Raw genomic sequence first — 24938 nt, forward strand, 5'->3', positions numbered from 1 at the left:
TCTTGATGGTGATGTTATTTTATTTCCCTTGCTTTGTGTTATGCTATGTTATTTGATTTCAATTTAATTCAGGTCTTTGTTTTATTTTTTATATATTTTAAGAGTTTTTAATTATTTCTTTAAGAAGTACAAAAAGGTCCCGTGACAATGGTATCAGAGCTTTGGTTTAACTTTGTCTTCTTGAAGCCGGTCAAAGACTTGTGGACAAAAAGGTGAAAGATACAAAGGCACAGATGGCCAGTTCATTGGAGTAATGACGGGAAATGTCGCTTTGTCACCATCAAGACTTCTATTAATTATTTCTAGAAAATTTATTTTCCTTGTCCAGCTCGGCTCCCACAAATCATGAGCTAAGTCTTCGTTACAATTACTCTTTACTAGTTGTAAATTAATTAAATTATTGCATGCATATTTTGCATTGTCCAATCAACTATTTTGTAGCCAACCGACATGATATCTATTTTGCAGCCAACCGACATGATATCTAAGTATTTACTATAGTCTCTCTATTTATATTTTCATATTCAAGCATTTTGAGAGTATACTGTTTACAATTAAACCTTAATTTATTGTTCCTTGATCCTTTAAATTTGTTTAGAATTGTCAAATAGTATCCTTTTAAATCCAAATAAATTTCACAAGTCATTGTTGAGATTATCACATTTTTTTGAGGATCATTTTGCATGTGTAAAATTAATTATTTCAATGTTTATTTTTTATTTTTTAATTAAAATTATCTGAAAAATATAGTTTGCATGTTAGAAAAATCCATAAAAAGGAAAAGAAAACTTTGTTGAAAACCTCAAAAAGCTTTAACTTTTGGGAGTAAGACTTCATAGACACCAAAGTCTTGCTCTAAGACCTTCTTTCTTCAAGACTTAGAAGAGACCCTAAATTCTTTGTTCCAGTCTATTTATTTTTGTGATGCAGAGATTACAATATTTTCAGGATATCTACAACAATGTGCGAAACTTCAAGAGTTTTCATATTTTTATGATATTTGCACACCACTTTTATTGTTTTATTCTCAACTCATCACACCTTGAGGTAATTTTTCTTATTTGTGATTATTAATTACATCAGTCATATCTACATTTGTTTATCTAACACTTTACCATGTAGATGTGCTTCCCCAACATCATATGAGTACATATTCAACCCATTCATTAATTACATTATGTGCTTAAAATTGGTAATAATTAATTCAAGATATATGAATCCTAGAACTACTTTTAAATTGTTTGGTACCATATAGCATGAGCAATAATATTTCTTTTTCAGAATGATTCCAGCACTCCCAAGTAAGTCCCTCTATTTTCCAGAATTAAAACATCACATATACTTGCGATATTTGTGACCTTTTAATGATGTATTTTATAGCAAAGTTGTTCGACACTTGCAAATAAGTTGCTATCCTTCATAGCTTAGTCAATATTTCTTCCAATATTTCTAAGTAAGTTTTATCTTTCAGACGGTGACTCAAACACCTTCCAAGTAAGTTTCTCATCCCTATTCTTACAATAATGATCATGCTTAAATAATTATGCATAGAATTTCAAATCATACTACTCTAAGTTCTATTTCTTATAAAGTCATAATTTAATATAACCCTAGTTACGTTTGAAAGAATAATTATATTTCAATATGTTCGCATTGTTTCTTATCGTTCTCAATGTAGAACATCATTACACTTCAGTTTCAATTATTTAAGTCTATTTCAACTACAAATTTAAATTAAACTTTCATCATCTAGACTTGTTCACTTAATCAGGATGGTTAGAATCATTACTAGTCATTCGTGTTTTATCACTTTTTTCCATTCTTTATTTATAATCTCGTATCCCCTCAAAAACCGATTCACATCTCTTTCAAGTGTTAATATTGTTTTTGACAGATTATTTCAATCACACCACAACGATGGAGGTATGTATATGATATATCCATTTCATTTTACACAACTTTTTCATAACTATTTCTATAATATTTTTCCAACCTAAGAACCTAATTATTAAACTATAAATTCAACATTAAGATTAGTTCAAGTTCAATAACTTAAATAAAATTTCTAGATAGAGAAAATTTGTGTCGGAATTTAAGTTTCAGAGGGAATTGGCCACTCGGCCTCAAACTTCTATTCTGAAGGAAGTGATGTATGGAATTAATCTGGTGGTATAGGAAATCAGATTGGTTTCATATACTTACTCTAGACACATTTATGTCTTCTATCTTTTACCATCCTATGTGTGTATGTGCAACGCGCCTATGTGGTATGGGACACTTAGACTCGTCTTATATACATTCATTTGATTGGTTCATTGCATATGATTTATGCGTAGATCTAGTCTTCCACACTAATCATGAAGCCATCCTCTCATGTGTTTATGCAACTATATATCGAGGACGCCCGTATATGGCATGCTTGTGGGCCTCCACTATTTGTTTCAATTTGGCTCGTATAGAGGGGTGATTCCTGGGGTACTTATGCTTGGCAAACATTTGTGTGGTTGTTATTTGAATATTTATGGGTTGTCTATATCTCAAGATGACGTTGGGATTGATTGATGTGTTCAATTAATTGTTTAACTAACGTGGACAGTGTCTGAGTATAGCAACAAGAAGTGAGAGGGTACTGATTGAGGTGTTGCACTATACGAGGGTACCGATTGAGGTATCGTACGACTAGTGGATTGAGAGGTGGTGTGAAGATGACGATCATTTTTATTTTATGAATCATGTATTATACTTTTTGTACATGCTATTTTTTATTTGATAATTAGTGTGACGATCACCAATTTAGGTATCGCACGATTTTCTTGTGTTGGTATTCCAGGTCCATAAGAATCTCTGAGCCATGTTAGGACTTCTGAGTTTACCTTGCAGGTGATGACATTTTTCTTAAACAACTAAGGACAGTTGCTTCCTCAAACGGGAGGACTATTACAGGTATATATTTTATCATATTTTTGATGAATTAATAATCATACAAAAATATGTTTAATTTAATTTGTACAAGATTTAGCTTAATGGAATGTGCAAGTGAGCACAAGATTAATATATGCGCAAATGTACATAAAGTTTTTTTATGTAACAAGGCCCATTAGCAATTATATTTGGACAAAGGTTTTTATATGTATAAACCTTAGGGATTTTGATATGGTTATAAATATGTAAAGCAATACCCCAAAAGTGAAAAAAGCAAGGCTAATTTTTACGCTCATCTATTCTTAGCTCCTTGGGCTATTTTTATGAATAAAACTCTCTAAATACTCACGTCGTGGAAGTGGAGCTACACAGCATTGGGGTGGAGATTTCACCCAATCTTGTCTTGATGGTGATGTTATTTTATTTCCCTTGCTTTGTGTTATGCTATGTTATTTGATTTCAATTGAATTCAAGTCTTTGTTTTAATTTTTGATATATTTTAAGAGTTTTTAAGTATTTCTTCAAGAAGTACAAAAGGGTCCCGTCACAAAACCTATGTCACCTAATCCAAAGAATATTTTTATTTGTTTCTCTATGATTTATAATATTTGTTCTAATTTTTTATGGTTTTATTGGCTACCATCTACTATTTTGTATGATTTTTTTTATAGATTTGTTAGTGATAAAAAATTAAAAATCTCATTAGAAATCTAAAAGTATTTCAAAATTTGGGAAAAAAATCCCCAATGGTTATCTTTTTCTTCTTGTAAAAGTTTATGTTTAACATCAAAGTTGATGTAAAAACATCAACTTTACTACAAAACTTAATGTTTTGCATCAAGTTTTAGATGCTCTAGAGAAGAAAGTTGGAGGATGGGAGGTTGAGTTTCACAAATCGCTTGATTTTACAATTCCAATCACGTAAGCATGCTAATACAACCTATTTCACAAATTTTGAGTGCCAACATGACCCTGTTTGGGTGCGATGTGCAGAGGTTATAGAGTGATTTCGCTCTCTAACATTCACTCTGTAAGTAACATTTACAAGTCGCACCCAAACAAGGTCATGTTGGTACTCAAAATTTGTGGAACAAGTTGTCTGAGCAAATCTCTCATTTGTAAATCACACCCAAAAACAAGGTCATGTTGGTACTCGAATTTTTTGGAGTAGGTCATTTGAGCATGCTCTTGAGAAATGGAATTGCAAAATTAGGCCGTTTCTAAAAATTGACCTCCGATCCTCTAACTTTCTTCGTTCGCAAAACATCAAGTTTTGCATCAAGTAGATGCAAAACATCAAGTTTTGTGCAAAAGTTGATGTTTTGCATCAAGTTGATGTAGAACATCAACCTTTCCACAAAACTTGATGTTTTGCATCAACTTCATGCAATCAAATTTTCCTTAAAAGTTGATGTTTTGTATCAAATTGATGTAAAACATCAACTCTTAGCCAAAAACATCAACTTAGCCAAAAAATTGATGCAAACATCAACTTCTTGCTAAAAAATTGTTACTCCGCATTAAGTAAGCTACAAATGTTATAGCAAAAAGATCCTTACCATGTGTAGTAACTGACAGGATTCGAACCCAAGCCCTAACCGCCTGATATTTTACAAAAAAGTATTTCGAAAAGTATAAACCTTTTTTTCTTAAAGCGAGTTTTTTCATTTTTTCTGAACTTGTTTTACAACTAAAATTACTATTTTTAACCCCTTTTTCTCACATCAAGGACACATTTTTTCTTTAAAAATGAGTGTATAATTTTTTCAAAATTAGATAACTTTTAAATATAAGCTTATTCATGATATTTTAAAATTCATCCATATGTAACAAAATCTCCCAAAAAAGTACATATTGTCAATTTGTAAATTGTGATACTCAAGAGCTTCAAAATGGCTTTTAATAATACTCTCATATCAAGAGTCAGAATAGGATTTTATAATTAAGATAATAACTATATCAAGATAGCACTTTTGTAATATATTTATATAATCTGATAGTTTTTTATAGTTGCAATTTATAGCACATCCTCGATCGTGCTAATATGGCAATAGACCCAAGAAGTTTGAGCTTCAAGTGTACAAGTAGAAGAGAAAACTATATTTGTGGATTGTGAAGAAGAGGATGACTCGTCTACCTTTTCAAGGGAAGACACAAGTAAGCATGAAGAACCATAACTATGATGTTAGCAGCCCAACCAGCTTGTTTGGCCGGTGCCCAGGCCGCGATGCCCAGGCCGACGCCCATACTGACCTGTTGCACAACAAACTATTATGGTTTAAGCCTTCTTGTTTTGTAACAAACTTGTAATGTTTTCTTGGAAACTTACGGGTAGTACCTGGATGGATATAACTAGGAAATAGGGAATTATTTGGATATGTGTAGATTAGAGGATAAGGAATTGAAGGATAGTTGAGTACAATGTGGATGAGTTAAGCCTTCGCCATTGTACTATGTATTGTATTGTTCAAGAGTCGTCCACCACCACCTTTGTGCTCCATCATCATACCACTAAACCTAGCAAACCTAGCCGTGTCATTAATAGAGCTGGGCATACTTGGTTGCTGAGCCTGGGTTGTGGGTAGACAGAAGGGGCACAGATCCACTTGGCCACTGAGCAAAGCTTTGTCGTTGGCTTACCCACCAGCATGTTTTTTTCACCATGTTAGACATCGATGCTATATTTTGCTACTACTTTTGCACCATCGCTATCTCTGCCCTTTTGCTCGATGCTCCTTTTGCTCGTTCGTTTGTGTTCACAACTCCCTTCTACTTTGTGATCTACACAAATCTCCTATTAGCTACTGCTTCGTCTTTCTAGCCACCTCACAAATATTCATTGGGACACTCTGCCCTTGCCTTGCCCATATGCCATGTTCATTGCCCACTCTACCCTTCCTTTTTCATTGCCCATATTTATGTATGTCGCTCCACTTGTCTGTTGTTTCTCATCTTCACTACTCCGGTGAGATAGTACCTTGTGCTTCCATAGTCTGAGGATTGTGAGCCTCTCTTGTGTCATCACCATTAGCATCTCATCTCTACCTATCCACTAAACCTACCTCTACTATTCAATGCCATGGCTCTCTTTCTCAGTGCCTCTACAGTCTGAGTGATGTGACCTTGTCTTGTGACATCAACATTAGTATCTCATCTCTGCGTGTCCACTAAACCTACCTCTACTTGAACGTCATGGCTCTCTTTCTCAGTGCGTCACCATTTTTACTAATTCTCAGCTAATCTACATAGTCTTTACTACATAGCTCTTAGCATGGACTGGACCACTTAATCTAGTACTTACAATATGGCCAGATTAAGTGGTATTAGCTTCGTGACATGGCAAATAAAGAAGCTAGGGATGATCTTTCAAACATCGTCCAAGGAGTGCAAAAGAAGCCATGACACCCAAGGAAGGTGCTGAAAAGATTAATCTCTGGGAGGACAAAAATGAATGATGGTGTGCAATTTCTCTCATTGGGTTGAGCCTTGTTCAACATTCTTGTACATCATATTGATCTTAAAAAGTTTGCAAAGGCGGTGTGGGGAAAAATGAAAAGCTTACCTAGAAATAAAATTATAAATTATTAAAGAAAAAAATTATTTGATTTAAAGATGAATGAAAGTGTTGACCTCGGTGAATATTTCAGTATTGGGTCTAGGTCCTACCAACCAAGAACTCTCCACCAATGTTAGGTGGTTGTTGAAGATGATGAAAAAGTTATCGTGCTTCTCACAAACACAAAAAAGGTATCACGCTTTTCCCAAAGCCTAACTATTCTACGATTATCCAAAGATACATCTTATGAAGGCACAGTAGTAGCAATGCTTATTGAATAAGACATAAGGTTCAAAGAGGAGAGTGATAGTAACATTAATCTTGACAGAGCTATGCTAAACAAATGGAAATACAAGAATGGAATCAAGATCAAGTGTCATTATTGCAAAATACTTGGGCATAAGGAACCTTAATGCTTTAAGAAGATGAAGCAAGAACAAGAGAAGCATCATACACACGTGGCAGTAGGAGTAGCACAGCTGAATAAAATGAAGAAGAACATGTGGAGAAGGAGATAGACACTAGCGTAGAAGGGGGGATTTTTTTGGTGAGCATTTTCTAGCGAGCAATTTTTTGGAATTAGATGAGCGGATTCCAAAAATATTTCCTCCCTCCATCAAGAGAGAGAGGGAGGAAGAGAGTGCAAGAGAGAGGGAGAGAGACATGATTTCCATGGGCTTTTCTTGTCCTCTGAAGTGAACGCACAAATGAGGTTGCTTCCATTGAGATTACATTTTTTTGATATCATGATTTTTACTATACATTTTCATTGTCATGAGGCCCAAAAGTAGGTTGTTGTGCATAGATAATGATAAACAACACACAATGTATGCTAGCCTCATGGTGGTAAACCTCTACCTCCTTGATTTTCCAAACACCATTTAGTGGTAATTTCTTCATTGAGTGCACTTGTCTAGGTGGAGGTTTTACCTAGAACGTGGGTAGTACACGTTTGTTATTAGGGGGAATTTAAGGGTGAAAGAGCGTGGTGGAGAGAGAGAGAGAGGCAGTTTAAATGGTGGCCCCACATGTGTGCAACACACATTGCAATGCCACGTGTGTTGCATGCGTAACACACATGGCATGGCACATGTATTTTCCGTGTGTAGACAATATACTTGGCAGTGCCACATAAATGCCCCATGTTCAAGAAATACATGTGGTAATACATGTGATGTGCATGCATGTGTTGCCGATGAAACGTGACACTTGCCACCATGGTGGGTGCCATTTAAATGCCCGCTCGCTCTCTCCCCCGTGCTCTCTCTCCCTCAAACATACCCCTAAAACAAACGGCCCCCTAGCAAACCCACCTCTCACCCTCTTAAAGGCTATTCTCCCCCCCCCTTCTAATTGCCCCCCTCTCACCATCTCAAACTCTCCTCTCCCTCACCCTCTCAAACCCTCTCCCCTCTCAAACGTAAGCACCACCCTCTCTCCCTCAAACTCTTTCCACTCTCTCCCTCTCACCTCTCAAGTAATCTACACCCCCTCAATATCTTCATCTCTATTATCATGGGTTCATCCATTAATCCCCATAATACTACAACATTTGCAAGCATCTTAACTAAAGCTCTTACATATTTAATTCACCTCAAAGAAAAATAACCAAGATCAGATGCCCTTTTGGAGGCATGGACAACAATGTCCGAAGTGAAGGAGCTCTAGAAGAAGCTCAACCAACGAGAAGGTGATAGATCTTGGAGACAAGAACATGTTGGAAGTGAAATCGGTAAAAAATAGCCATTGGGATGTGGAGAGCCTTTGGTATCATTGAAGAGGCAAACGAGGCTCCTCTGTGAGGGGAAGTTGCCACCTTCATTGCAAATTTACGGTATTTGGAGAAGTCCAAGATGATAGTTGAGGTCCCATATACTTTCATGTATTGTTCAACATCTCGTAAGGTGTTTGTTATAGTATGCTATAGTATTGTAATTTTTCTTTGGAATATAATGGAAGTTTCATCTCTCTATGGTGTCTTTGTAAAAAAGTAGCCATGATAGTAGCCCATGGAAGCAAACAAGATTGTCTACACATATGCTTTCATGTATTGTTGCTTGTGTTCAACTTCTTGTAGGTGTTTTTCATAATATGCTATATTACTAATATGGTTTTTATAAGTGAAGCATATTTTTTTTGCACATGGCCCATACTTTGTGAGGAACCAATGACCTCTTGCTACATGGAATACTCAAGGCATGGAAAAATGACACTATGCCGCACATATCAACTATTTTTGTACAACTCGACGTGGTGGCAGAAAAACAAAGACAAATGCACTACGAGAGCTTTTCAACACATTCTACCTAAGGCAAATGCAACGATACAATAAAATTCTTAAAATTCAAGTTTGTTTATACAACGCATGAACAATCACTGTTATTAACATCAATACAGTAAAAACACTCATCATTCTAAATTTTATGCAGGATGGTGATTGAGAAGGAGAAAAAGTCAAAGTGATGCAAATTGTAATAAAATTTATTCTCAATACAAGTAAGAAAAGACATTTAAAAAAGCCTTTTTCTTTTTTGCTTCAACTATTTGTCTTCCTCAAAGAGATTCCCCTCCTTTTCGTCGGGGCTTTCTTTGGGTAGTTATTTTCCCTTATCTTTGGATAACTGTTTAGCCTTGTCTTCTTGGGTAGTTTGCCTTTATAACATAATAGCTTTTAGTGTGATAGCCTCCAAGATCATGCGTATTCAAATCAGGAACTGCCATTACATATACTGCATAACACAAAAAATACTCTATCCTCCTCAATGCCCACATCCCTAGTGCATATATCCAGAAATATGTATAGCTTCCTCCTTCTCTATCAGCATGAGTCTTTTCCGCATTGTGATGTATCCTTCCATATCCTAAGTATGCTGACATAACCTTTAAGGCCATCAATGGAATGCGTGGATCATCTGAATAATGATGAGAAGGCCCAGAGGTATCCTTGAAATATAGTGGTTATGGGCTGAGTCTGCCAACAAAAGGCCATCAATGGAATGCGTGGATCATCTGAATAATGATGAGAAGGCCCAGAGGTATCCTTGAAATATAGTGGTTATGGGATGAGTCTGCCAACAAAAGTTCGTTTCCTCCACCTTGATGAGACCAAGGAATCCATCTTCATCTGCTATCTCAAGCTATAAACAAAGAAATTTTTTACTTTAAAATAATAAAAATCTTTTAAAAAAATGTTGTGTATTTATTCTTATAAATGCCTTTTTGTTCTCATCGTCAACAAGTCGCCTATCCTCCCACAAGTCAATTGAACCTTGTGGAGGCATCTCTTGTTTTTGAGCATGGAATCCTTGGTTTCTCCCTTCCCATATTAGCGATTCCCATGCTTTCTTGAATAGCTGAAAATTCTTCTTCTGTGGGAAGAGTGTTTTCTTGTTCTTCAAACTTTCTTATGCACATTTCAATAGCCTGAGGTGCACCAATGAAATTGTCACATGCTGCTTCTGTAGTATCAAGCACTGAAAATTCATCATTGGCATCTACATCTAAAACATTTGATGAAACTTGATATCCATCTGTAATTAAACCAATACAATAGTCCTCCCTTATATTCAACAGCTTCTGGATATCTATTTATAGTACAAAACTAGTGGGAAGGATGGTAGGCATAGGAGAAGGATCTCCTTCTTTGAATCCTCTATAGAAACATCCTTTTCCTCTAGAAGAATTAAACTTGCTTTAAAATCTACAGCATCAAAATCCCTACTTATTATTTCTTCTTGCACTCTATATCCACATCCATTTCTATATCATGCATTTCTTCTTGATTTTTAATGTCCCCTAGAAATGCTATAGACTAGGGAACTATCAAGACTCTTCTTTTCAGCGTCCTCAATTCTTGATTCTACATGTAGATAGAAAAGGAAAGCCACATGATGCTGAAGAAACTTGTATTTCCTACTACGTAATCTGCAATTCTCCATAGTGACTTTCACATGGTCAGGACGTATGCCATACTTTTTCTACAATCTAGACTTTTCTGAAGATGTCTATGACAACATGCTAAGATGATCAAACCTCACGGGCCTTCAATAAGAATTGCACTATCATCTATCAATGCAAAGAAATCTTGCATTTTCTCTTCATAATACTCTTTGAAGTGATCAATCACTAAACTCACTTCAAATCTTACATTGAAAGATTCCCTATAGCAATCAAACAAATTTTGTGTGCCTGCAAGCTATAGGAAGTCAAAAAGTCTCTCTGTTGGTGTTTCCTCTGTCCTCACAGGATCACCTTCATCACTTGAACCCATGTCTTTACAGTGAATAAGCCTGGAAGGGTGTTGCTTAGGAGCACACAATAGAAGCTAAGGATTGTACAACCAAGAAGAAATTGTGGTATAGTATAACCAAGAAGAAATTGGGAGGTTTGGGGGTGTAAACAGTGTAGGTGAGAAACATAACGCGAAATAAACAATCCACTATAAACAAATTTGTGGTATCGCGTTGTCTTTCTGTGGTGGGTAGCTAGGGGAAGGTGGGTTATCCAAGAAGAAATTCTGATGTCCGGATCTTAGACTGTAGTTTGGAAAGACAACGCGAGATGCGCAATCCACTTTGGATAGATTTATGGTATTGCATTGTGTTTCTACAGTCAGGGATTTCATTAACGTCTTCACAATTTCGTGATCACGTTAACAAAACCTAGTGTTAACATATTAAAACTTGTGATCACAATGTATATTCACATGACCTGAGAAATGACCTGCCGGAACCCACTACTCCAGTAACACCTCCGGGCTTTTATCTTTCCCGGCGGGCCCGCCGGGATATGTAGTTTTCCCGGCGGGCCCGCCGGGAAAGATAAAAGCCCGGCGGGCCCGCCGGGAAAAAAAGGAAAACCGGCGGGGTACTATTCTGTATATAAACACTGCCCGACACCCATCGTACAACTTTTGGGAAGATAGTCCTTGTTTTGAGGGCGTGATATCTCTCCTCAAAGTACTTGTAGAGCTCTCGAGTTGCTAGAAGTGTCCTCTTGGGAAGAACGTCCTTATTTTAGGGACTGTCGTCTTTCCTTGTAGGCACTCCTAAGGCTATTGAGCCACTCGTCCTTAGTTCTTTGAACTGGGGTAGGGTGTGGTTCGTAGCTAATACTTGCGGAGATTTAGGGACAAATTTGGAGTCATTCAGCTTTGCATTTGAGCCACGTACGTAATCTACCTCATTCTGCTTTATGAATGGTTTGATGGAGCCAAGAGTCCTGCTTAGGGGCTTGTATTGGTTCTTGATACTTGATATAGTTTAGAGTAGACAAGGGTCTATTGTCCTATACTAGAGTATTGGGCAAGCATAGATCTTTGATTTTTTTTGTTAATGTTAAAGAAGGTCTATTGTCCTATACTAGAGTATTGGGCAAGTATAGATCTTTGATTGTGTAAAGTATCCTTAATTGGGTACAAAAGGCATCCTTCATTGGGGGTGCAATGTGCATGATAGTTTCGAAGTAGTTTTGTAGTAAGACCTTGCAAGATAGTTTGAAGTAGTTTTGTGTTATGTGATGATCTTTTGTATTTGTCAAGATAGTTTCGAAGTAATTTGTTTGCTAATGTATGTTTTGTTATACGTGAGTGATTTGTTGTTTTTTCATTTGTGTATTCATTGTTATACGCTTGGTTGAATAGGTTATCTGTTGAGATGGAGGACAATGTTGGATCCAGTGATACCTCCAATAGAGTCCAAATTTCAAATAGCAGGAAAAAAAAGGCACCTGGGATAGAGTGGCAATATGCAATTAACGTTGGTGATCGATTCATAGATTGGGAGTGTAAGCTATGCCATGCAGTAAAATCAGGTGGGGCTCCTCGACTAAGAGAACACTTTTTAGGCGGACCGAAGAAAAAGTCATGTACCCACCCCTCTGCACCTATAGTGGCCAAACGCATAAGAGAAGAAATTCAAAAGAAAGATTCAAGAAAACATGACACTCCTACCGTTAATGTATCAAGGCAGCAAGAACACTGTTGCTCTAATCATCAAACTCCCGCTACATCGCCTACTTGTACCCCGAACGGCAATGTGCAACCAGAAAGTAATCTACCCAGTGCATCTTCTTGCAAGCGAAACTTTGACGTAGGAAATGATACCCATGCGTCAAACTTCATTGCAAGAAAGCCTACGTCAAGGTCGACTCGATGATGCACAACTCGTCCTCGTTGAAGCGATTTACTTTTCTGGGAGTGCTATGATGATGGTGGACAGTGACCATTGGAAGAGAGCATGGAAGAAAATTGGTGAGTTTGGACCAGGGTTTTCACCGCCTACGTACCATGCTATGCGAAATGATCTATTAGAGAAATGTTATGCGCAGGTAAAAGAACGTGTACAAAGAATAATTCTTAGCAATATAGAGCTTTCTGAATGTAGTATAGTAAGTGATGGATGGTCTAATGTGCAAAGAAAACCATTAATTAATGTAATGGTTATTTCACCTAGAGGTGAGACTTTCATCCGTGCCGTGGATTCAGCTGGTTCAATCAAAACTGGGGCTTACATTGCTCAAGTCATTAGCTCTGTGTGATAGAGAAAGTGGGTGCCAAGAATGTAGTCCAAGTCGTCATGGACAATGCAAAAATTTGTAAAAATGCATCCAGAATCCTACAGCGACAATATCCACATATTTTTCCGGTAGGATGTAATACTCATAGTTTGAATCTTGTATTAAAAGATTGGTATAAATCTGATGATACCAAATGGTTTGCCTCGATCGTCGACACTGCTCGCCAGCTTGTGAAATTCATGCTCAAGAGACAGAGAGTTTTAGATATGTTTCGACCTCGCATGTCAGTTATGTTAAAGCTTCCAGCGGAGACTAGGTTTTGCACTCACTTTTACACTTTTGAGTCTCTTCTTAGAAATAAAGATGCAGTTTGTGAAACATTTACATGCATGGCATTTCATGACTGGGAGAACACTCAACTTGAAAAAGTGAAAGAGAAAATCAAAGTCTTGAAGGGAGCGCTTATTACGAGAAGAAGTTGGTGGAACAGTGTGATGGATGCATACCATGTAATGATGCCTGTTATGTATGTTGTACGAAGTCTTGATCAAAGAGCGCCTAATCTTGGAAAAGCATGGATGCAATGGTGGACTGTCCAGCGGAGTTTGGAGTGTCCTGAGAAATTAGAGCATTCAGTGGTGGAAAAGCAATGGCGTGTACCATTCTCCAGTAGACAAAGAAAAGTTCTGTTGAAGTACTTTCATGCTAGATGGATTGGAGTGCACTCGCCACTGCACAGTGCTGCTTACATGTTAGATCCTGAATATTGGAATATGGATTTGATGTCCAACGTTGAGGTGGTGCAAGATTTTTATAAAGTGGTAAACACTTTCTATAATAATGATGATGATCGTGTACAGTGCATAAAGGAGATGACCTCATTTCGGTTGAAAGAAGGTTTATTTTCCAACTCCCTTGTTTAACAAATGGCTAAAGAGCAACCTGCATGGAAGTGGTGGATGATGAATGGTGGTGAGCATTATGCTTTATTGCGCAACCTTGCGATGAAGGTTCTAAGTCAGTGCTCTTCAAACTCAGGCTCAGAAAGGAACTGGAGCATGTATAAATATATTCATAGTACTATTCGCAATCGACTTCTTGCAGATCGAGCAGATAAACTTGTTTACATGTACTACAATGAAAAGATCTTGCGAGACATTGAAAGCGAAGAGTATGAAGAAGATATGCCCAGATCAAACAATGCTCGCACATCAAATTTTGAAGAGAAAACATAAACTTAAACACCACAAGAGGAGAGAGATATTGCGAGACATTGAAAGCGAAGAGTATGAAGAAGATATGCCCAGATCAAACAATGCTCGCACATCAAATTTTGAAGAGAAAACATAAACTTAAACACCACAAGAGGAGAGAGATATTGCAAAGACTCAATGAAGAGAGAAACAAAATTTTGAAACATTGGACACATCAAATTTTGAAGAGAAACAAAATTTTGAAACATTGGACTCATCAAATTTTCAAATTCCTGAAACTTCATCTCTTGATAATGTATCATTACAAAGTTGGGGTGAATGCCACCGATAGCTCTACAAGAGGACGTTGTGCCCTCGTAGGGTCAGTATTTAGTGACCTCAAAAATTCAACTACTTGCAAAATTGATTTTCGCTCATCGCGATTAGGCAGAAACATCCAATTTTTGACTCTATGAATAATAGTATCCATGGTAACTTTGTCATGGGAACTATTATCCATCCACAACTCTTGCACTTTCTTCCAAAAGTCATATAAAGTTTGTAATAAATATCCCAAGGCAAAAACGTCAGATGCAGGAGTGTATGCATCTGCCAAAAATGGATCATAAAGCTCTGGGGCTATCCACGGCCATTTATTTCGCTCTCTGTCTGCGTAGGAGACTGCCTGTGCCACCTTCTCCGGGTTCTTGTCTGCTTCAAAAACAAAATTGAGAGACACCCGTTTTTTGGGCGCTCTCAGCAGCAACCCCCAATCGATAATACCTATGCGTGGCTTTAGCTCTTTTGTATAATCCAACACTACATTAAAAGGATGTAGGTTGGTATGTACAATACCTGCCATATGTGCTGCCGCTACACCTTCCACCAGGGCATGCATAATATGTGGCATATTTATTACTACCTCTTTTATTTTTGAAAGTTCTAGATGGCCTAAAGGGATATTATCAGGCGGGGGTTGTCTCCATCCTCGATCCAAACGAAAAATGGCTCTGGTGAACTCACTGAATCTGAAGGGAACCTTCAGAAGAGTATCACCAAGAGCGCCGCCATTATAGTACGGGAAAATTGTGATGAGATTGTGATCCAAGGAGCCTCTTTTGTAAAGGCAATGCATCGGACAATCGATGGATGTAGCACTTGCATACCCTGCTCTGCCTGGAAGCTCTCGAACTTCGCGCTGCCTTCTCCTTTGTAGTGCTTTCCGCAAAAAGTGATGTGCTCCGGTAAAAATGATATACCTTTAATTGCATACTCTTTTACTGTTCCAAACACACCGGAGCCAATTGTTCGTCCTTCGTGAAGAGCTTCGTGCGGGATGCCAATAAGATGTGTGCACATAGAATTGTAGATGGTACGATTAATGACACCTGTACCACTTGCATCTGCCTGACTGGACATTGCAGCGACGTCCTGGGCAATTCGCACTCTTTTGGGGAGGGACTCTGCATCCAACGCCTTCATGCGCTTGCTCTTGGCCCTTTGCTCGCTCCATACAACGTCCCATAACTGTAGACGTTGCATGTTGGCTTCAGGCGGGGCAGCATCTCTAAGATCACTGCACGCTACTCGCATGCTCCCCAAAATGGTTCGTGTTATGTGCTGATGGTTGAAATCTGCTATCTTCTGTCTATCTAGCAGCTCAGCGTTGCCTCCGCTTCGAAGCCGACGCTGTGCATTTTCCCATATTTGGTCTATGAGATCTCGCATGAGTATCTCAGACTCGTTGATCTTTTTGACGACATCATCAGTACATTGTGATACCGTGATGACCGCTTCAACGCGAATTGCTCGCAGAACAATTTTGCGCTCTTCGGGAGAAAGCATGTTGATCGTCTTCGTAAATCTAGCGAATGTCACTAAACACAAAAAAACAGAATATCAAACATTACTGAAATAAACATCAAGCAAACGTGAGAGAACAGCAACAAGTATATCAATATCGTCAATGTTCATACAAAAATGGAATATCAAATAATTTTAATGAACTCAACATCATCCAATACATCATCAAACGTGAGAAAACAACAATAAGTGTATCATTACTTATCAATGATCAATCAAAAATAGAATATATCAAACAACATTACTGAACTCAACATCATGCAATACATTATCGAACGTGAGACAACCGCAACAAGCGCATTATTACTTACGAAGTGTATACATTATCGAATGAGAGAGAGAGAGAGAGGGGGAGGAAGAGAGAGAGGTGTGACAGATAGAGAGAGGAAAAATTAAATGACATTTTTTATAGTTTTGTGGGTTCCTAAAGAGAGAAAAATAATGTTTTGTAATCCTAAAGCACTCCTCATCTACATACCTATCGTGATAGAGAGAGATGTGAAGTGTATCATGAGAGAGAGAGAGAAAGAGTTGTGAAGTGTATCATTGCGAGAGAGAGAGAGAGAGAGAGAGAATTGTGAAGTGTATCATGAGAGAGAGAGAGAGAGAGGAGAGAATTATGAAGTGTATCATGAGAGAGAGAGAGAGAGAGAGGAGAGGAAGAGAGAGTTGTTCATGAGAGAGAGAGAGAGAGAGAGAGGAGAGGAAGAGAGAGAATTGTGAAGTGTATCATGAGAGACAGATAGAGAGAAGAAACATTAAATGACATTTTTAATGTTTTTGTGAGTTCCTAAAGAGAAAAATAATGTATTGTTTTAATTTTTAAGTAAATAGAGGGAGAAAAAAGAAATTATTAAAAAATTATGTATATTTTAAGAGAAATAAAAAAAAATCATTATCTACACATGTATCGTGTTGTGAAGTGAATCATGAGAGAGATAGAGAAAGAGTTGTGAAGTGTATCATGAGAGAGAGAGGGGGGTAAGAAGAGAGAGATTCATATTTTTCGAGTTCAGAATCACGATATTATAAAATAAAACGTTTAGACAATATGATGTAAACTTTGATCCATGAAATACTAATGCCGCGTTAGCAACCAAGTATCGCATGGATCAAACACAATAAAAACAATACAAGTCAAATCAAACAAATTTACGATATTTATTCGACCGCGTTAACGATCATATGCCGAAATACGCAAGCAAATTTACGACACTTTTTCGACCGCGTTAACGATCAAATGCCGCAATATGCAAAAAACATTTTATGCACTAGCGGACGACACCAACTTGCCGTGTTAACGACAAAATGCCGCCCGATTCTATGGGAATACCAATAAGATACGAACATACACTGGCCGCGTTACCGACCATATGTCCGCATTTGACAAAGGGAAGGGAAGGGAAGGTGACATCGCCATAACGATACTATGCTTGCCGCGTTACCGACTAGTACCGCTACGGCGTGCCATACTTACCATAGGACACAGACTAGCCGCGTTACCGACTAAGTGCCCCAGGGTAAGCACCATTCCGAAGAATGGCCTTACACACACACACCAGTCGTGTGGCGGGCCACCCAAATCCTGCCGCGCATTGCGACAATGGGCGGCTGCCCGCACGAACTCACACACACACACACATCCCTCGTGTGGCGGACCACCCACATCTTGCCGCGCATTGCGACAGTGGGCGGCTGCCCGCACGAACACACCCACATACACACACACACACACACACACACAAGTTTTTATTACCTGTGTATGCTGTCAGCAATGAAATCCCAAAGGGCCCCCCGGGCCCATATATATAGAAAAATGTACCCCGCCGGGATATGTGACGACCCCTCCGGGACCCGCCGGGCAAAGAGAAAGCCCGGCGGGCCCGCCGGGGTATAGCAAAAGCCCGGCGGGATTTTTCCCGGTTACCAGGTCGCTTGCCATCGGCTTTTTTGTGAACATGTTAACATGTGAACATGTTAATAACATGTTCACACATGTTATTAACAAAAAAAATTTTGTGATCACGTGAATATAAAATCCCTGTCTACAGTGTGGCCAGTTGGGCGAAAGGTTGCATAACCAAGAAGATATTTTGAGGTTTGGAGCCAGAGAGTTTAATTTGAAAAGACAACGCAAAGTTCACAGTCCAGTATGATGAGATTGATGCTATTGCGCTGTCTTTCTAAGGCAGGTATGGTGGGGCAAGCTTTTACTTTTTCTTTGGTGTGGGACAATCTTATATGGTGGGGCAGCTCAGGGGGCTGGGGTAGCGTAGTGGTGGATAGGGAAGATCAAGGTAAAAGGGTAGCTTAGGGGGCAAATCAGTGGCAAGGGAAAGACTTGGGGCAGCTCGGGCAGCTTGGAGGTAGGGTTTTTTTTAATTAACAAGATATTTATAGCTGCGTGAGGCCACGTGGCAATGGTACAGACACCACGTGGCAATACCACATATTCACACATGCAACTCGCACACCACGTGGCAATGGTACGGACACCACGTGGCCATACCACATATTCACACATGCACACGTGAAATCTCCCACACGTGGGAACCCACATGTCAACGTGCGGTCGCACGTGTAAGTGGTATGTGTGTGGCTATCACACATGTGTATTTACATCCACAAATGTGGATACACATGTCACCATATGTTTTTGTTGTCCCTATGCCACGTGGAATAATCAACGTGTTCTATAAATAGGTGGGGATTATTATGAAATGTTTTTGATTGTACATGGAAAGACGTCAGTTGTCCTTCATCTACACCAACTGTCCTTCTATAGCCCAGCTCCTTTTGGTCTTCACCCACACCAACTATCCTTCTTTACCCTAGATCCTTTTGGTCTTCAAATTAGCAACAGGAGCCAATTTCATTGTTGTCTAGCTAAACTTGTCCCAGCAGAATAACAGCATGATATCGACATACCTTAGTCATCGGAATTCAACATACATGTCGTTCTTCCAACATGTGAAAGGTATGCTTATTCAAATCAAATTCTAAAGATTTGACTCTCAAAGATACTACAATATGTAGGTGGCATCAAAATTTATAGATTTTACATTAAAATCAAGCCCTCTAGGTATAACCTTCTACTAAGTTAAGGTAAAGTGTCAAATCTGTCCTATACTTAGAGCTCATTAAGTAGATCACCAACATAGTAGGAAAGATCACATGAGTAGTACGATCAGGGAACACACATTATCATGTATCGCGCTATCTTTCCATTAGTGGCGTCTTTCCAATATTGCGCACGCAGTGCCTTCTCTAAATCCCCCAAGAAGGAAGAAACCCCAAGAAATTCTTCTAAATCATTGTAACAGTGTATGTCAGTGTTGCAACTCAACTTCTAGTGTGTAATGCTTCAAATCTTTTCTACTTGCAGCTCTTTTTAAGTCCCTGTACTGACATAGAATCCATAAGACCGGATGGCTAAGAAGAAAGTGAAATCATAAATACCGGCAAAAATGGTAAAAAGTGCTTTGTAATATTACAATCCCTAAAACCTGGTGGGAACTGGAGCCAGCCAAATGATAGCTATTAAAGCGTGAACCACTTGTTATTTTAAACCTACAAGTATGGCATGATAAGACTAGCATGAACGAAGTGACAGGGTGGCTTTTCCATGAGACTTTCACAAAGTCTCTTATCTAGGAAGAGCACAAGAGAGGAAGGCTTGCTTCTTTTCAGTGCAAACTTGGAAAGGGAGAGATAGGATTTGCACAATCCTGCACCCCAAGGGAAGCAACAATAGGCTAGGGGAGGTGTAGGCTTTCACCCATATATGAGTGAAATGCTAGCTAGTAGCTCACCAACACGACAGGAAAGACAATGTGACTAAGATGATACAGTAACATGAGTTATCGTATATCGCATTGCCTTTCCATTAGTGGCATCTTTCCAGTACTGTGCATGCAGTGCCTTCTGCATAGTACTTCTGTTGCTAGTGGTGGTTCTGGTGTAGGAGTAGAAGAACAAACCCTTTATGTAGATACGATGATAGCCATTTCATCTTCAACCCCAAGTTTCGTGTCGTACTTTAGCTAAAATAAATTTCATAGAAAAATGACACGATATAATACCCTGCGTGTTGTTGGTTCGTCCTACCTGCGATGTCTTTACATTGTTGCTTGTGCCTCTCACTAGCACACACCGGTTTCTATCAAGTAAAATTTCATGTACAATGCTTGTTCCTCCCATCAGCCCACACCTGTTTCTAGCCAGTCCCACAACGGTCTCTAACTAATTAAATTTCTAGTACATAATGGGAATGTTGTTTTCATTTAAATAAATTGAATATATAGTATATACATGTCATGTTCTACCTTGCATGTATGAATGCAAACTAATGCAGGTTCATATATGAAGTCATATTTGATTGACAGGCCTAAGATGGCTAGAACAAAGAAAACAGCAAGGAGGGTTGGACCAAGTCCGAGGTTGACAGAGAAAGCACCAAGTGAAAACACATTGTCAAAGTAAAGGATGAAAAAGAGAATTAACCAGCATGTGAATTCCCTGAGAGAGAGATAAGGAAAGCCCAGAAACATGTTGAGTTACTCATACCTAAGCTTACTTTCATGAGAGCTGTGAGATAGATTTGTGAGATGAATGGAAGCTTGGGATGAGATGGGCCAGCAATGCAATATGTGCCCTTCAAGAGGTTGCAGAAGACTTCATTATAGAATTTTTTATTGATAGCTACACTTTTTTTTCCCATGTGCATAGGGTCACTCTTATGGAAAAACACATACACACCTATAGGCTTATAAGATACATATTTGAGAATTTATTGCATCCTTTACCATTGAGTGACCCTAGGGCATTCAATATCTTGAATGTTCCACTAGCTAGAAAACATAAGGATGTAGGTATTAAGATTAAGGTTGTTACGCATGATAGGGATACTAGGACTGCATAGACTGAGAAAGGGAAAAGAATAGATGGCTTCTGAGGAAGAAAGGAGGATTGATGAAGAAAGAATAATGGGAAATGAGCTGATGAAGCTTGAAGAGAAGAATCTTTAGGATTTAAAGAATGTACCTCCAAGGATAACTTGTTGTTCATGTTAAAGATTTTGCTAATGGTGCAGAGTATCTTGATATAGTACCTTCATATATATATATATGTTGTCATAGAGAAATCACGAAATAAATGATGTTGTGATCTTGATATCTCTCAAGTATGTTTTTTTATCTTGAAAATTTATCACTATTTTTTAATCATGATAAATACCTAATTTATCCTCTTATTTGTTTTTTGTAGGCTTCTTTTTTCCACCCTACCCTCAGAGGCCTATTTTCCTATTTTTTTGTTAGACCCCATAGTCTTTGTTTATGTAAGAGAAACAAACACCAATTTTGCATGGCTGGAAGAATGGTTGAGGAAATGCGAATTTGAAAGGGTTTCTTGAATTCCATGCTTGGTATGCATGTAGAGGCCAAATTTTAAGTTTTTAATTTTAATAAAGATTATGTTCAAGATTCAATTTATATTAGATTGAATAATTTATGTGGTTTTTTATTTTTCACGGCATCTAAACGCAAAATAAGCACATATCCTCCACTCCTCGTTGATAATAAAACTCCACATCAATTTTTCATTTTTTTCCTGGAAGTTATAATAACATAAATGATAACTTTTAAGTGTGTAATAAAGCTTTAGTTAAAATTCTAAACAAGGACTATCATTGCTATAGGTTTGAACCATTACAAACTGATGGAAGCTCATGTAGATGGAGAGTGGTCGCAAACACATGGAGATACATGCAATCAAAATTTCTAGTAGACATATTAAAAAGAATAGCTCTGTGAGTATTTTTGATAGACACATCAAAAAGAGTTGTGAAAATTTTAAATATTTTACTTAAACTTTTATATCCTAATATATACTAAGATTTTCGTCATAATGTTTTGGAGTTCAAAACTTCATGTTATACAGACACATACATTTAGTGGGTGAGGGCAAGGGCAATCAGATTAATGCTTGACAATCGTGTGAATCTTCTCACAGATCCAAATTCACCACAACCACCACCATCAATCCCATCTATGATGGCAAAGAAGCAATCGAAAAAGTAAGGACCTATGATGTCTCCATTGAAATTCGAGAAGAAGAAAATGACAGACGTGGAGAAGGGAAAGGCTTCTAAAAAATAGAAACAATCTAAGGAAAAAGAGGCCATGTCAAAGAAAACATCCAAGAAATCGGAGTCCAAGACGACCAAGGAAGGCGAAGAGGCCAAGGCTTCTATGGACACTAACCCTCGGATCTCCAAAGTAGATAGTTTATTTGTTCTCATACATTGTAACCAACCAATTTGTATAGATACCATTGTAATAAATATATATATATGAAATTAATATTGAGTTTAGTTTCTCATTTTACATTGGTTATCTTGCCTTTATAATGTTGAATAACTATTTTACAAAATGAATCGAGAAGACAAGATAGATCGGTGAAAATTATATTGTATTAATAAGAAAACTTTAGGATTACACGGGGCAAACATTTCATCCAGGTAAAAGTATTTTCAAACCTTCTTCCCGCCATAATACCATCTACCTTAAATTTTTAGTCTTATGGTATGGCATCTAATAAAAATTCCAAGGACATATGCACATCCCTCAATGTCCATTTTGTATTTATAGGGATGACTCTATTTTCATCATCACTCAAGTTGATTGTTAGGTCATAATGTACAAATGTTTCCTTTGAATCCAATTGTATCAAGTCCCTCTACTCTTTTTCCATCCGTTCTACTCTAAGATAATGTACAAGGTTTGTTGGAGAGATGTTGTATGCCACAGATTCAATGCAAGCATTACATTTATAAGATCATCCCTATGGATGGCTTCATTTACTTTTCATTCTGCTCCAACTCGGTTATCTAAGCTAGACTCAGATATATGTGTAGATAGCCACATTGCTTTTTTCCTCTTCCTATTTGCTTCTCAAAAACATGCCACAAATACATGGAGAGGTATAAACCATGACAGCCTAATCCTCTTAGAGATACTTCTTGCTTTCATAGACTTCTAAATATCCAAGACAATCTAAATATCCAAGACAATCTTGGATTTAAATGCTAATAGAGTACCTTTGTCTGGAAAGTCCCAATCTAATGAATTTAGGCTTGGTATAGCCAAATTCTCTAGTCTTTCATAAGCTTTTGGTCTTGTAGGGACAATATACTTAGTGTTGTATAAAAATATCTATTTATTAATGAAAAAAGCAGACGGTTGATTGGAAAATAATACTTTCCCAAGATCATCATGCATGGCTTCGAAAGCCCCGATGAATGACTCCACGGGTTACCACTCAATGTTTGTTGATGGTGGATAAACATCTATCACATATACAATACATGTAAATAAACCATATAATCATAAAGAACATAAATAAAATTACAAAAAGTATCTTACGATTGAGCTTGCAATGTAGATGCTAGAGTGCATGTCTCTTGTCATGTTCACATGTTGCACCTTTGCCTTCCACCCATATTTTTCTATCTTAAATTCCAAGATACATCCCTTACAATGGTATTGTACTAAGCCTCTTCTTTTTCTTTTTATCCCATAAGCACTTTTGTATGATGGTTACATAGCCACCCAATCGTTTAATTTGAAGTTTATATCTTTCCACACACCCTGATCATCTTCAACATTATGAATAATGCATGATGAATTGGCATTAGGAGTGCGCCTCGGGCTAGATTGTTATCTTGACATTGTTAGATGATGAATAGCGGAGAGGATGATGCCAAAAGATGTCTGGAAAGAGGTGTAATCATGGTATATTAGGGAACTTCAAATGCATTTACTCATTTTAGGGAAACCTAAATTTTAAACTTTTTACTTTTTGAAGTGCTAACATTTGGCACGTGTGAGGACAGGCCCTTGAAGTTGGAACCCATTAAAGTGACGTTGAAATAGTGGCGCCGTATCACATTAAAGTGGTGATAACCCACTAAAATAGCCAAAACTAGTGAAGTTAGTAAGAAGTGGATATGACACCCAATGTCATATTTATGGTTGAATGTCGCATTTCTATAGGTCCAAATATTAATCCAAATTCTATAAAAGTGATTAAAATATGGCCCTTTTTTAACTTTTTTTAGCCCTAATGAGCTCCTTTATGATGCATTGTTGACCTGAGGTTCAGGTAGCAATAGTGGTGTGTGTAGTTCAGAGGCCATCATTGTTGTTATAACTGAAGGCCTTCTTAATCTGTATTCCCCACTTGCTTGAGGCTATCATGGTTGTTGTTGTTTTATTGGAAGCCTTCTTGTCACTTTTTCTTTCTTGAACACTACTCCCCATTTCCTCTATAGGGGAGATTTTTTGGTATTCAAAGCCTCATGTTTGTGAAGGCATCCTTGTATGTGTCTTGTCATGTGTGTGTGTGTAACCTTGCTTATGCGCCCTTATGTGTGTGTGTGTGAATTGCCCCTAAAAGGGTGCAAACACTCACTTATAAGTTATGTGTGTATTTGTGTTTGAACACACTCTTAGACTGGTAAGCATAATATCTAGATTTAATGCTTAGAGTGGTAATGTCCGGATATTTTATAGGTGTGACATAAGCAATGATGTCATGAGATGAATCTTACCTACAAATTTATTATACTTGATTGAAGAAATACAATAGTCACATCATTGACTAGGCTTTTCTCAAGTGTAGACCTCTTGGCTCCTTTGATCTTTCTATGAGTTGGGGTAGCTTTGATCCATTTCTAAAGATGATTTTTCTTTGAACTTGGGGACCAAAGTGGTACCCTCACTTTGCCTCTTTGTCTTTGATTAAATGTTTTGTTCCTTCCATTGTATGAAGCAATCAATTACACCAATCCATGATTCATCCCCATAGTACAAATCATCTAGAAGGTC

The sequence above is a fragment of the Cibotium barometz genome, chromosome 62 (assembly GCF_041138505.1).
Source record: "Cibotium barometz isolate CiBa-2024 chromosome 62, ASM4113850v1, whole genome shotgun sequence".
In the NCBI taxonomy this organism is placed as follows: Eukaryota; Viridiplantae; Streptophyta; class Polypodiopsida; order Cyatheales; family Cibotiaceae; genus Cibotium; species Cibotium barometz.